Below are 13,404 nucleotides of genomic sequence, written 5' to 3'. Positions count from 1 at the left end.
TTGTCACCTCTCTTGGGCAGATACCCATGTCTCTCTCTCTCTCCAGAGTGGGGGTTTAGGCTTGCAATCCCTCTGCGTCTCACTGTGACTTCTCCAGCAGATATGACCAGGGTCCACAATCTGTGGTAAAAGTTTCTCCAGGGGCTATAACCATGCACAACAGTTACCAACCAGCCTTCACAAAACAAGATACATTTAGGCTTAGGGTAAAAGCTCGACAGAGAAAACACACAAAAATAACCTACACCCAGGTGACAGAACTACCAGAGGTCAAACAATTTTATGGGGCCCTAGCAAGACAGTCTTTCCAACCCTTCCACAAGGATTGGAGGTCCCGCCTGAGGAGGAGGAGGCCCTGTCAGTCTGCTGGATGAGAAAAAAGGCTGTCAGGTTAAATGCAGCCCTTTTATGCCAAAAGCCCTTGTATTGTGTGTTGGTCTCTGTTTGTTTGATAAAATTCAGGTTGAACTAGTAAAGGGCAACCTTCCTGGGGCTGGTACTCTCTGGAGGTGTTTTATATCCTAAGTGATTCACCTTAATTAAACCCCACTATGTTAGTTACTGAAGGAGCCGTGGTACCCCTCCCAGTCTGGAGTTGCATTCACTCCCTATCATACGTTAATCATTCATAAACTTAATGGAGCATGGTACCATGTCTGGTATGCAGGTGCAATATCTGTTACAATATGCACAGGCCCTTGGAACCAGGCACAGAATAAACCAGAGCTCTTGAAAACACCTTGAGTACACTGATCACTGAACACCAGAGCCCTGGAGATTTACGGATCACTGCAGCTGCTCAGAATAGCTGGAACACAAAGTTCTAGTTACGCCTATTACAAAAAATAGCTTCCCCAGGCGGCGCACTTCAGTGTGACAATGTGAGGAACTTAGAAAGCTCTACTTTTGGGTAGTGCTGGGGGAGAGTGTTGTATGTGAAGACATATATGTGGAGGAAGAAATAAAGCTGGAATATAGCAGGGTCTCGGCTTTCTCTTTTCTAACGTATGAGCTCTAAACAGCTGTCAGAAGTGAGTTGGCTCTTGCACATCCACAAATTAAGAATATTGGGGGGGAAATCCCAGAACAAAACCAAACCCAGAGAACATCAACCCAGAATAAAAGATTCCAATTCCTGAGCAGACAGTCATAAGGAGGTGATTAGCCATTGCACATTCCTTAGCTCAGAATGGGAAAACTTCTGAAATGCACAGAGTCTAGATAAAAAGAAAAGAGAAATGTAAGAGGGTAGTCTATCCCTTCCAAGGCTAGACAGAGCCTATTTCAAACAGACATCTCAGCCTGCACGATAGAATTATGAGCTGTACTGGGGAAGGGGTCTGGTGCTTTCTGTAAAAGACTCACTTGATGAGGAGCTGTAGGAAGCAGTGTGGATCCTGTGGCAGGTCCTGGAGTGGAGGTGGGGGAGAAGCAAGGGGAAAGGCCTCTGCAGAAGACTCAAGGTCGAGGAAAAACCTGGGTTTCTATGTAGAACATAAACTGGAACTGTGCCTGGATGGAAGGGCCTGAGTAAACTTTGGGTGTGGGTCCTTCCTGAGCTGAAAGAGACAAGTCAGCAGTTCACAAGCTACAGCTTTTAGCATGGTTGTGGGCAAAGGCTGCCACATAATCCATTAGCTGGATATATCAGCAGGAAAGTGGAAGAACCAATGTAAAATCCCACCAAACATGTCATATGCAAAAGGTATCTTTTCAACAACTGAAAGCAAGAATCTGGAGAAACAATATACCAGTATATTGCCAACCATACAACATGAATTATGTATGAAATTATCAAATCTTAAAAGTTAATTTGTGATACGCTAGTAATAGAGATGAGAATGCACAGTCCACACTATCTCTAACAAGAGCTGTAGACATATACTAAGCTAATCAACAAGCTCCCATCCAAATGCAGACTATAAGTGGATCAGGCACAGATAATTCACCAGGAAACCTAGGGAGAGCATAAAACTATAAAAAATTGTGCAAAATGAAAACACAAAGAGGAGGAGACGAAGTGCAAAAGAAGATGTGTGGGTATCATGGAGAAAAACCAGACCATGGAAAATTCCCAACATGTGCAATAATTGTGGCAAGAGGAATTCTATGCCAATGCTGCAGGCAAGAAAAGCAAAGAAAAATGTGTGTCCTATCAAGAAAATAAGCAGTGACTTAGAGGATGAGATTTTATTGTATTTGGCATTAATACAGTACAAAATGGCAAATATGGCTTGTAAAGCTCTGACTAGCACCAGATGCAAAGACAAGGCAGCAGCACAGAAAGGCAATTGAATGCCAAATAGACAGTGGGGCACCAGTGCCTGTGGTAAACTATAAAGACTTCCTCAGCATCATGCAAGAGAAAGAGCAATTGCAACCCAGCAAAGCCAAACTAAAATTATACAATGGCACAATCATAATGCCACCAGGACAATGTCAACTACAAGCAGAATACCAAAGAAAAAGTATACAGGCTGAAATTTCAGGTAGTACAGACCACATAAGCCACTGCTTTCAGCTAAAACAAGTGAATTCATGAACCTAGTAACACTAAACTGTGACAATTTATACCACAGACACACAAGCAAAACAGATCTATCCAGAGCAGACAATGTACTGTGGCATTCTTGCAGCAAAGCTGCTAAAAGACTAGATGTTTTTGAAAGACTAGATTGCCTTCCAGGCATGTTACACCTAGAAATAGATCAAATGATTCAGCCACACACCAGATGCAAAGACAAGGCAGCAGTACACGAAGTTACTTGCAGAGTACCTGGTGCATTAAGGGGGGGAAAAAAAGGTGGTGGTGGGAGAATCAATGAAGCAAAAGGAACAAGACATCATTGCTAAAATCACAGTCCACCAGCTGGATGAGCAGCATGGTAGCTACTGAGAAGTCAGGCAAGCTACTCATTTTTTAGATTCAAATAAATTAAAGCACTGAAGAACTCAGTACCAAATGCCTACAATTAAAGAAATATTACTTCACCTGTCCAAAGCAAAAATATTCTCCCTATTTGATCCCAAAGATGGATAGTGGCAAGTGCAACTGGATAAGGAAAGCAGTTACATCACCACATTATGAACACTACAAGGTTGATACTGCTGTTGAGAATGCTATTTGGGATCAAACCTGTAGCAGAAGAATATCAATGCTACCAGCAAGAAGAACTAATTTGAGTTGCAAGAATCAGCATCATAGCTGATGAAAGTCCAGTATATGGACATGGAGATAGCATAGTAGAAGCTGACAGATCACAACCCTACCCAATCTGTCTGTTAGAAAAACCTGGGGAAATAAATTTAATATTAAATAAAAACAAGGTGAAATTTCAATTGACTGCAGTACTATACATGGGACAGCTGATGATCTACCAAAGGCTATGACTTGACCCCAAAACACTCAGGATACAGTAGATGCCCACACCTAAAGATCAGTTCAGAAATTGCTGAGATGACCAACTTCCTATCCTGAAACATATAATGTGAGTAAAAATGCAACTATACAATGTGGTGCCAGTGCAATGGAGTTTAGGGCACCATCCATACGAAAGGGACCACTTCTTTTGCGTCAAAGGCATTGTTGCCAACCAATCAAAGACATGCCTAAATTGAAAAGGAATGTCTTGCAATAGTGGTGACATGTGAAAAATTCAATCAGAATTTTCAAGGATGGGAAACTATTTGAATAGAAAGTTATCATTAACCTATAGAGCATTTTTTAAAAGCCATTGCCCCAAAATGCCTTCAGAGCATATTGTAGCATTGCCGTTTCAACAGTTCAGAGGTACACGATCAGAAAGAGACTGACATGTACATAGCTGACTTCTTCTCCAAAATAGTCTGGCCACATGAAAATCATAGAATCATAGGGCTGGAAGGGACCTCAAGAGATCTAGTCTAGTCCAGTTCACTGAACTTATGGCAGGACTAAGTAATATTTAGACCATCCCTGACAGGTGTTTGTCTAATCTGCTCTTAAAAATCTCCACCTCCTTAGGCAATTTATTCCAGTGATTAACCATCCTGACAGTTAGGAATTTTTTCCCAATGTCCAACCTAAACCTCCCTCGCTGCAGTTTAAGCCCATTGCTGCTTGTCCTGTCCTCAAAGGTTAACAATTTTTCTCCCTCCTCCTTGTAACGACCTTTTATGTAATTGAAAGCTGTTATGTCCCGTCAGTCTTCTCTTCTCCAGGCTAAACAAACCCAGTTCTTTTAGTCTTGCCCCATAGGTCATGTTTTCTAGCCCTTTAATCATTTTTGTTGCTCATCTCTGGACTTTCTCCTGTTTGTCCACATCTTTCCTGAAATGTGGCGCCCAGAACTGGACACACTACTCCAGTTGAGGCCTAATCAGCGCGGAGTAGAGCGGCAGAATTACTACTTGTCTGACTTACAACACTCCTGCTAATACATCCCAGAATCATGTTTGCTTTTTTTTTTTTTTTTTTTTTTTTTTTTGGCGCAACAGCATTACACTGACTCATGTTTAGCTTGTGGTCCACTGACTCCCAGATCCCTTTCCACAGGACTCCTTCCTAGGCAGTCATTTCCCATTTTGTACGTGTGTAACTGATTGTTCCTCTCTAAGTGGAGTACTTTGCTTTTGTCCTTATTGAATTTCATCCTATTTACCTCAGACCAATTCTCCAGTTTGTCCAGATCATTCTGAATTATAATCCTATCCTCCAAAGCACTTGCAACCCCTCCCAGTTTGGTATCTGCAAACTTAAGTGTACTATTATGCCGTTATCTAAATTGATGAAAATATTGAACAGAACTGGACCCAGCACTGATCCCTGCGGAACCCCACTCATTATGCCCTTCCAGCATGACTGTGAACCATGGATAACTACTTTCTGGGAATGGTTTTGCACCCACCTTATAGTAGCTCCATCTAGGTTGTATTTCCGTAGTTTGTTTGAGAAAGTCAAAATAAGGCAACTGAACAAGAATGAGATCCTTAAACTGACAGAAATATCAAACACAGAAAGACAAAGCATCAACCCAGCCAGTTATGTGTCTGTTTCAAGGTAGAAGCTAGAAAGAATCTGAGAACCAATTATGTAAGACAAAAATTTAGAAGTGCTTGCATCCATTTGTCTGTCAGGATGGCCAGACTCCAGAGGAGAAGCCCACTTGCCTCCCAGGGAATCCTGGAACTATAGAGAGGAACTGAGTGTTCAAGACAGCATCATATATAAAGGCAGTAGAATCATAATACCGAGATCACAGAGAACAAATTCTCCCAAGAATACATCAGACACATTCTGGAATAGAAGCATGTCTTTAGGTTTCCAGAGACACCATATCCCTTGGCTGGTCATGTCTGGCCAGCATATTAAAGACATGAGCAGTTGTGATACAGGTGAGGAAATGGAGGACAAGTAACAGACAATGAAAATGCACAGCATTCCCAACAGATCATGGAGAAAAGTCAGAATAAATCTTTTCACTGCAAGCCATAGAAAGCACCTCATTATTGTAGACTACTTGTATACTTCTGTGAATTAGATGAATGGTCAGACTATATTGCAACGACCAACACAGAGAAAACAATGAAGCATTTCACAGTTTGGGATACTGTACCTGCTGCAGTGTTTGGAGATCTGACTCCAGTTTACCTGCAAAGAGAGTGCACAATTTATCCAGGACTGAGAACTCAATCATACCACAGCCAGCCAAATGGCAAAGTTGAATCAGCAGTTAAAATTGCTACTAAAGAGAGCTGCAAAAAGCAAAGAAAATACATAGAAAGCCTTTCTTGAGTGGAGAAAAACCCCCTCAGAAGGCTTTAATAAGAGCCTAGTCCAACATGTGCATCTTGATATCAAACCTACTTTGGTGCCTGTAGCCCAAGTATTGCTACAACTGGCGGTTGTGGAAGGTGTAGCAGACAAAGGGCAGAGAGACCTGCAGAGGCCAAAGGCTATGACGACACACAAGCTAAAGATCTTCCAGAACTACAAATGGGAAACCCTGTCAAGATCAAACTACTTGGGACAAATCATGGACTTGGAAGCAAGCTACATATGAACAGATAAATCCTTGTTCATATAACATACTTTGTGGGGGGGCATGTTCACCCCTACAAAGAGAAACATGGACATTCAGGGTGTTGAAATATGCGCTCTGCAGAGACACAAACATCAGGACATGGAAGAAATGCAGGCCAATGAGTGACCAATCGATAGTGAAACAGAGTCTCAAAGCACCAGAAGAATCAAGCACAAGGCAGTCTCCTGTCACCATAGGAAACTCTCATTTGCTCAACATCTAACTGCCTTGTGTGTAGGGTATACACAAGACTTTGTATTGTACTAAGTAGTGAAAGAAACACCCTCCCAAAAGCAGAGGAAATACCTTCGTTACCAAACAAGTGAAGAGTTAGTTTAAAAAAAGTTGGTGGTATGAAATACACTTTATGCTAAGAGTACAGGCAGTTTATAGTTTTCATCTTTTAATTCTGTGCTCTCAAATGTGACAAATGATGCCGGCATTAGAGCTGGATGTAACTGATTTTTTTGTTTGTTTTCTTCATTTGGCTTTTCAAAAAGACAGAGGAAAAAAAACAAACCTGTTTTCAGGTTCGACTAAAACAAATTTTTTAAATTTTTGTGGTGAATCAAAGGAAAATTAATTTTGGTCAAACAAAGCATTTAGTTCAATCTGAAACAGTTTTGTCTTCAATTTTGAGTGCTTAACACTATTAAAATCAAAGGAAATTTCTAAATGAAAAAGCAAGGTGTAAACTGAAATTGAAATGCTTGTTTGGAATTTTTTGGGGTTTTTCCCCCCAAAATGAACAAATTTGAGAAACTGACATGACTATTTGAAATATGGGGTGTTGTTGCTGAATCTGCGTTCTTCTGCAGAAAATTTCAGTCTACAAATTTCGCCCACATCAAGGTACGATAAACATATTCTTAGCTAGGAGCATTATATTATGATGATGATGGGTAGACACTTACTTAAAGAACTCTATTTTCAGGAAGTGGATAGCAGCGCACTCTACATGGAGAAAGATATAAAGCCAGAATGTTGCACTGTCCTGGTTCCGTTTTACTGCTTGAACATTGTATAATACCTTCTGCCCTCCTTCAGAATCTTTTGCAATGGAACATGCCTTATAACTGCACTACATTAGTATTTATTACAAAGAGAGATGTATTTAACTACTTTGATCCTCAGAATGAAGAGAATCCTCTGAATAGATACAGTGGACACTGATGGATGCCGTATGCATCCTAAGGTGCAGGAAGATAAAGATTAAAGAAAGAGATCAGTACTGGCCCATACTCCATAGCAGGGGTTCTCAAATTTTTTTCTGGGACCCCCTTTGAAAATATTTTAGGCTGTGATGACCCTCCCATGCCATGTCAACCCCACCCCCATGCCATAGTACCCTTACTTATGCACTCTGCTCCAGGCGGCACTGCTTTCAGAGCACCTGGCCAGCAACCGCTGCTCTCCAGTCACCCATATCTGAAGGACTCTGGCTGTCAGTCATGTACAGGGCTGAAAGCAGCAGCCACGGCATGTGTGGAGGCTAACAGCTCGTGACCCCCTCCTCTCCCTCTTCCCCCCCCCCCCCCCCCCCCCGGTAATAATCTTGCAATCCCTTGAGGGGTCCTGACTCCTAGTTTGAGAACCCCTGCTCCATAGATTGTGTGTATCTGCCATATTTTTACTTTTAGGTTAGTCATCTCACTATTAGAAGTCAAATCATTATTTACATAGCCTTCAATGGGTTTCCAAGATCTTTATGATGTATGCAAGCAAGGACCCTGCTCCAAAAAGCTTTATATCCTTGGCCAGTGGATGTTTATAGCCCCAGTAAAGTGGATCTGGTTGTTCACTGTGAACAATATTCATTATGAATGTAGCCTGTTCTTGATCTATTGTTCACAAACTGATCCTAATTTCTCCAAATGCATTTGTTGTGTGCATAAGTATCCACCAGATACTTGGGGGATGAAATTAAACAAGCTTACACACTTCTGAAGTCCCACATAAGCAGTTTTCATGGCTGTGCTGCCTAAAGGCTTTGCCCAGAGTGAATTTCATCCCGATTAATGTTTTTCCTTTACTGTTCACAAATGGTCTCAATGACTATTCACAATTTGTTATTCATGTGATCATCTAAGTCACAGGACATTGGATCTGATCCCTGATGGAATGAGTGAACTCTTTTAAACCAGAGAATAACAAATAATTACTAATGAGTAATCGACTTCTGGTACAAAGTATTGGACAAACAATCATTTATGCAAGCTTCTCAGAACTTCAGGATTTGTGAACACTTTCATGAATGCCCATTCTGAATAATAAAACACAGCAGGGGATTGACTCACACTGGGCTCAGATTCACAAATAAAATTAATGCATCATGTTTGTTTGTTTTTAACCATTCTGTCAGCTCTATCTGCTAGTGCATTTTATCTAAAATAAAGTAAATTAGATTAGTTTTGGATTTGAGCAATGTTTGGAGGCTACATCCCCAGACATCCAATAGAAAGGGAAATGATTTATTGAGAACAAAAAGTCTAGTTTGAGAGATGCTAAAGAAGAATCTTAATTGGAATCCACATCTCAGACAAATTCTGTAATCTTGGTTATGTACCTTTTTCAATAATTCCAGCAGTATTGAATTGGATCAGTTAGAGACTGCCTAGTGTCACAACACGTTGCTTTTTCTAATCAGACCTGCTATTCTTTACAAATACACAAGGCTGAAATAAGGTTCAGTACCTCCTCCCTGCCCTATCATTTGTTCCTGTAGTTCAGCATCAGTGGTAGACTAAAAGATTGAATTCCCACTTGAGCACCTTGCTTGGCGGTTGTCACTGGTATACCGAGAGACACAGTCCCATGCAAGAAAAAGCTTGCTGGGGAAGCTTACTACAGATCTTCGTTTGGTAAGGTGGGGAAAAAGGAACTCTCATTTTGTATACAAACTGCATTTTCAGGCCATTACACTAATGTTTATCAGTCACTAGAAACAGTTCTACTTAACAAAACTTAGTTTGTTGCTTTTTAAATTTTGTGTCTTGACTTGAGAAGAAGTGCTGTTTTTCACAATGGCTTTTATGTAGCATTACTGTACCACTGATGTAAAAAACAATGTGATTGGTACACCACTTGTTGTGACTATGAAACTGAATTATTACTGAAGAATAATTGATACCCTTCAATGCAGAATAACTTTTGTGTTGTGACAGCATTGTCACTGCAGTGACTGTGATTCAACAAATGAGTGTCATGAGATCTAATGGCACAGACTGTAAATTTAATATAAATTATTACAGCTGTGTTATGGATGGCCAATTCAAATTTACTCCAAACTGAGTATGATTGCAGTGACTGCAATATTATTTACAAAGCAAATAAGCTCCACCATGATTTTCTAGTGGCTGATGTTTTCAGTCCATGTAACAAGATGTGCTAAGTCAGTGAATGTTTTTTTTTTTTTTTTTTTTAGGACTAGGTTTACCTGTGAGCCTGAAATTTAGAACATATGTCAAACATCTCATCTTTTTCATCTCCTACAGTTTTTTTAAGCTTTGGCAAAATTCAATTCAGCCTTATGATGTCAGCTGCATTTCCTGTTGAACTATAGGGTAATTATATTGCCACTTTGATCACGACACGCTCTACTCAGGAACAAACAAGATCTCTTTATTCAGGTCACACAAGCTGTATATACTTCTATGGCTTGGTGCTTGCAATCCCTACTTGTGAATCAAGAGAAAAGGCTGCTTGGGCATCAGGATTTTTGATGTGAGGTTTTTAAGAAGAGATTTGGATGTTACCAACGAATCTGAAGATTTTCCTTTCTGCGTGTTACTGTAAAATTGAATTTTGGCTACTTTGCCAAAGTCTAAGGACGTATGACATGGTAGATGATATGGTAGAAGCAAATAATAGGTAAAACATGATATATGACCTCTTTTATGGGCTTCACAATATTAGTCAAGTTATCAGAACCAATAAATGCCAACTTTAGTCCCTGTGCCATTAACAAGAAAAATGACGGCAGAATTGGCCCATGCCTGATCTGGCTCCTGTTAAGTTAAAGACAAAATTCCCTTTCAGCAGGAGCTGGATTGGGTCTGCTATATTAATTTAGGTGGAATATATAGGCCCAAAGTGTCAGTGATGTTAACATGACCCTGTAAATGTCCAACATTAAACAGTTTTAAATAAGGTTTGGGGTTTGGTATACAATGACCTCATCCTGCTAAGTACTAAGGAAAAAGACTGTTGGAAAAAAATAATTTTTAAACTGTTTATTAAAGACAGAAAAGAAGGGAAAACACTTGAAATTTGAAATATAAAGTATTAAATAAGGGTTTCATTTTAACAATATCCCTTGTTTCCTTTCTCCTTACCTGGAGAGTTAAGAAAACCCAATTTTGAAAATCTTTTAGATGGCATTAAAAATGGTAATGACTGTATTTAGGGGGCAAAAAGACTAAGCCAGTTGAGAGGGGCTGGAGCAGTTGTTGCCACTGTTGTTAAAGTCCAGCCCTGTTTCCTAATGGAGAAAACCACACACACAAAAGGGGAAAGGAAAGAAGAGCAAAGATAGACAATGCAGCTTCTGTCTTCAGTGTTGACTTTTATTTGCAACTTACTGCTGGAAAAACACAGGCATGGCCCATGATCTTACTGCTACTCTGAGGACCTGGCAAACTTTTACCAGCATTGGGCTGTTGAGGGTATTGCTTTTAGCTGTCTTTGCTTGTAAGCCTGTAGCTAGAATGTTGCAAAATATACACTCTTGGCCAGCTAAGTTAGACTCTTATTAGGGAGAAGGACAAAAGAGGGATAGGAAAGAGAAGAAATAAGATAGGGAAGGAAAAGGACACGTGAGGGGAAAGGGAGAAAGTTTCATTTACCAGATGATATTTGGGATTTAGCCAGAGCTGAGGAGGTCATGATGTTATCTGGGTCCTTCTCTTTGGCCCATTCTGATTAGGACATGTCTCAGGATTATGATAACAGAGGCCAGTGATTTCACAATGGATCCCAAGGCCCCAGGAGACTGAGGCGTGGCTGCCATGATTATGTCTGCTCCTTCCCATTCTTCTGTTTTTCAGTCAGTCGATATTTGTATCTGATAATTTTTTCTCCCAACATCTTTTTTTATTTAAGTACCTCAAAAAGGAATGATGGGTAAAATAGCTTATTCCTTCCTTATTTTGTCCACCAGTTAGTTCTAAATTCTGACATGCTGTCTTTGGTTCATTGATTTCCAGTCCCACACTTCTCTTGTTTACCATATATGATCTTACCACAGTCCTTGAGTTATATCAATAGGCAATTGTTTGGACTAATTCAGCCTTTCTGTCTCCCTTTTATACTTCTTCCCATCAACATTTATCAATATATGTGATTGGAACATTTCACCAACTTTTATCCACGATCTCACAGTTGAGCTCCCAGTTAGGGTAAAATTGTAGGCTCAATTATTAAAACAGACCCTAAATTCCTTCAGCAAATTTTCACCACTGTAGTAGTGCTTTGAAAGATATTCAGAGATGTGGATAGGGAGATTTCAAGTGCAATATTTCAATGATTTAGTTCAGTCGCTCTCAACCTTTCCAGACTATTGTACCCCTTTTAGGAGTCTGATTTGTCTTGCGTACTCCAAGTTTCACCTCATTTAAAAACTACTTGCTTACAAACTCAGACATAAAAATACAAAAGCGTTACAGCACACTATTATTGAAAATTTGCTTACTTTCTCATTTTTAACATAATTATAAAATCAATTAGAATATAAACATTATACTTACATTTCAGTGTATATAGAGCAATATAAACAGTCATTGTATGAAATTTTAGTTTGTACTGCCTTCACTAGTGCTTTTTTTATGTAGCCTGTTGTAAAACTAGGCAAATATCTAGGTGAGCTATGCCCACTGGAAGACCTCTGTGTTACCCCCAGGGGACGTGTACCCCTGGTTGAGAACCACTGATTTGGTTGACCGATTTGGTTTCTTGGCGGCATTTTATTTATTTAGTAGAGGTACAAAACACCTATTATGCAGTGACTAATTTTGTGGCGTTTTCAAAAGGGATTAAATGGTAATTCCATGCTTGGCAGTAGCTAGTACGTTTTGTGTGAATCAGGGAGACTTTGCCCAGTTTGTTTTGTTTTGGCCTCTAGGTCTAATGTTCTGTTTTTATCATATTTTATGGGGGGTTTTTAGCTCAAATTCTGCAAATTAGCCAAGATTTGTCATAAGAATCAGAACTTGAACTCTAGCTGACTCTCCCACCCCTACATGATACAGTTAAGTGGCAGGTTGTGGTACTTTTAAGATGTTAAGATAAGAAAAAGCCTTTACAATTAAAAGTGTACTAATGTTCATTTCTGCACCCCAAAGTGTGGGGGTGGACTGCTGGGGGCCAGATCCTGTGCCAAGGGAACAGGGTCTCCATATGATTAGCCCTGGCCTCCTGTAGACTGCTCGGAATCTGTTAGGTTTGTGGGAGGATCCCACAACCAGCTCTGCAAGCGTGGTGGGGGGTGGGGAAGGAGGAAGGGGTGGACAAACCTTACTTGTCCCCAAGAGAATGAAAGGAGAGAAATTCCATGAGGGGATCCTTTCAGAGATTCAAGACACGTCTCTGAGGGAGCAAGAGATTTTCCATGGGAGAAGTTGATTTCGCAAATACCGAAAATTCTCAGTGCCACTTTAAGTAGCTTTGGGCTTCTGTTACAGAATAAAAAAAACACTTTTGTAGCACCTTCAAAAATAATTTCAATGCCACAGGATAGACCGATACAAACTCAATTTTCACAGACATAGGCACTTTTGGATCATTGCGAATTCTGTCTTCAGTCTATATTTGCACAATAATCCTGAAAACAAATCCTGAAATTCCCCTTTGTTTATATCTTTCTTGGGCAAGGCTGCACATATTTTTTTTTTTCCTGCTCACTTATTGTCTGGGTTTCTAATCCTGTGGGCATTTTCCGTTTTTGCTCTCTATTCATTCTTCCATTTGCAGAATTTCTGGCACCTGCTTTCAGAAGGTGTGTGAGCCTACACGAAACATGGAAAGAAGAAATCTTGTAAACATTTCAAAATCAGGTGCTAGTTAATAGGAAAGCCAAACAGCACTATTTCATACAGACTGAATAACAATGCAATAAATTATCAGCAAATCTGAAATGGAGACATGTTTGTTAGTGTAGATTGAGCTAGGGAATTGAGAGGCTTGGTGCGAAAGCCAAAAGATGGCATTATAGCAGAGTTATTGATCTATTATCCTTAAAATTAAGGCCAGTTTTCCATTTAAAGCTCAACTCTTCTAAGAGTTTCAGCTCATGTGCCTAGTAGCTTACACTGATCATGTATTAACAGAGATGTTAATGGGATTTTTA

The 13,404-nt window shown here is 40.0% G+C and overlaps 1 long non-coding RNA gene across 1 annotated transcript in view; it reads left to right on the top strand.

The window, feature by feature from the left end:
• Nucleotides 1–9,615, top strand: part of LOC137156114 (uncharacterized) — a 31,714-nt gene extending 22,099 nt beyond the window's left edge. The window contains exon 3 of the long non-coding RNA XR_010920669.1: nt 9,487–9,615. This is a non-coding gene — a long non-coding RNA (uncharacterized lncRNA). The remainder of the gene's footprint in view (nt 1–9,486) is intronic.
• Nucleotides 9,616–13,404: the final 3,789 nt, after the last annotated feature.

Source organism: Emydura macquarii, unplaced genomic scaffold, assembly GCF_026122565.2.
Source record: "Emydura macquarii macquarii isolate MOO-44397 ecotype Brisbane River unplaced genomic scaffold, CSIRO-AGI_Emac_v2 contig_1390, whole genome shotgun sequence".
Taxonomy (NCBI): Eukaryota; Metazoa; Chordata; order Testudines; family Chelidae; genus Emydura; species Emydura macquarii.
Note: the sequence above shows the minus strand (reverse complement) of the source record. Positions and strands in the feature narration are given on the sequence as shown.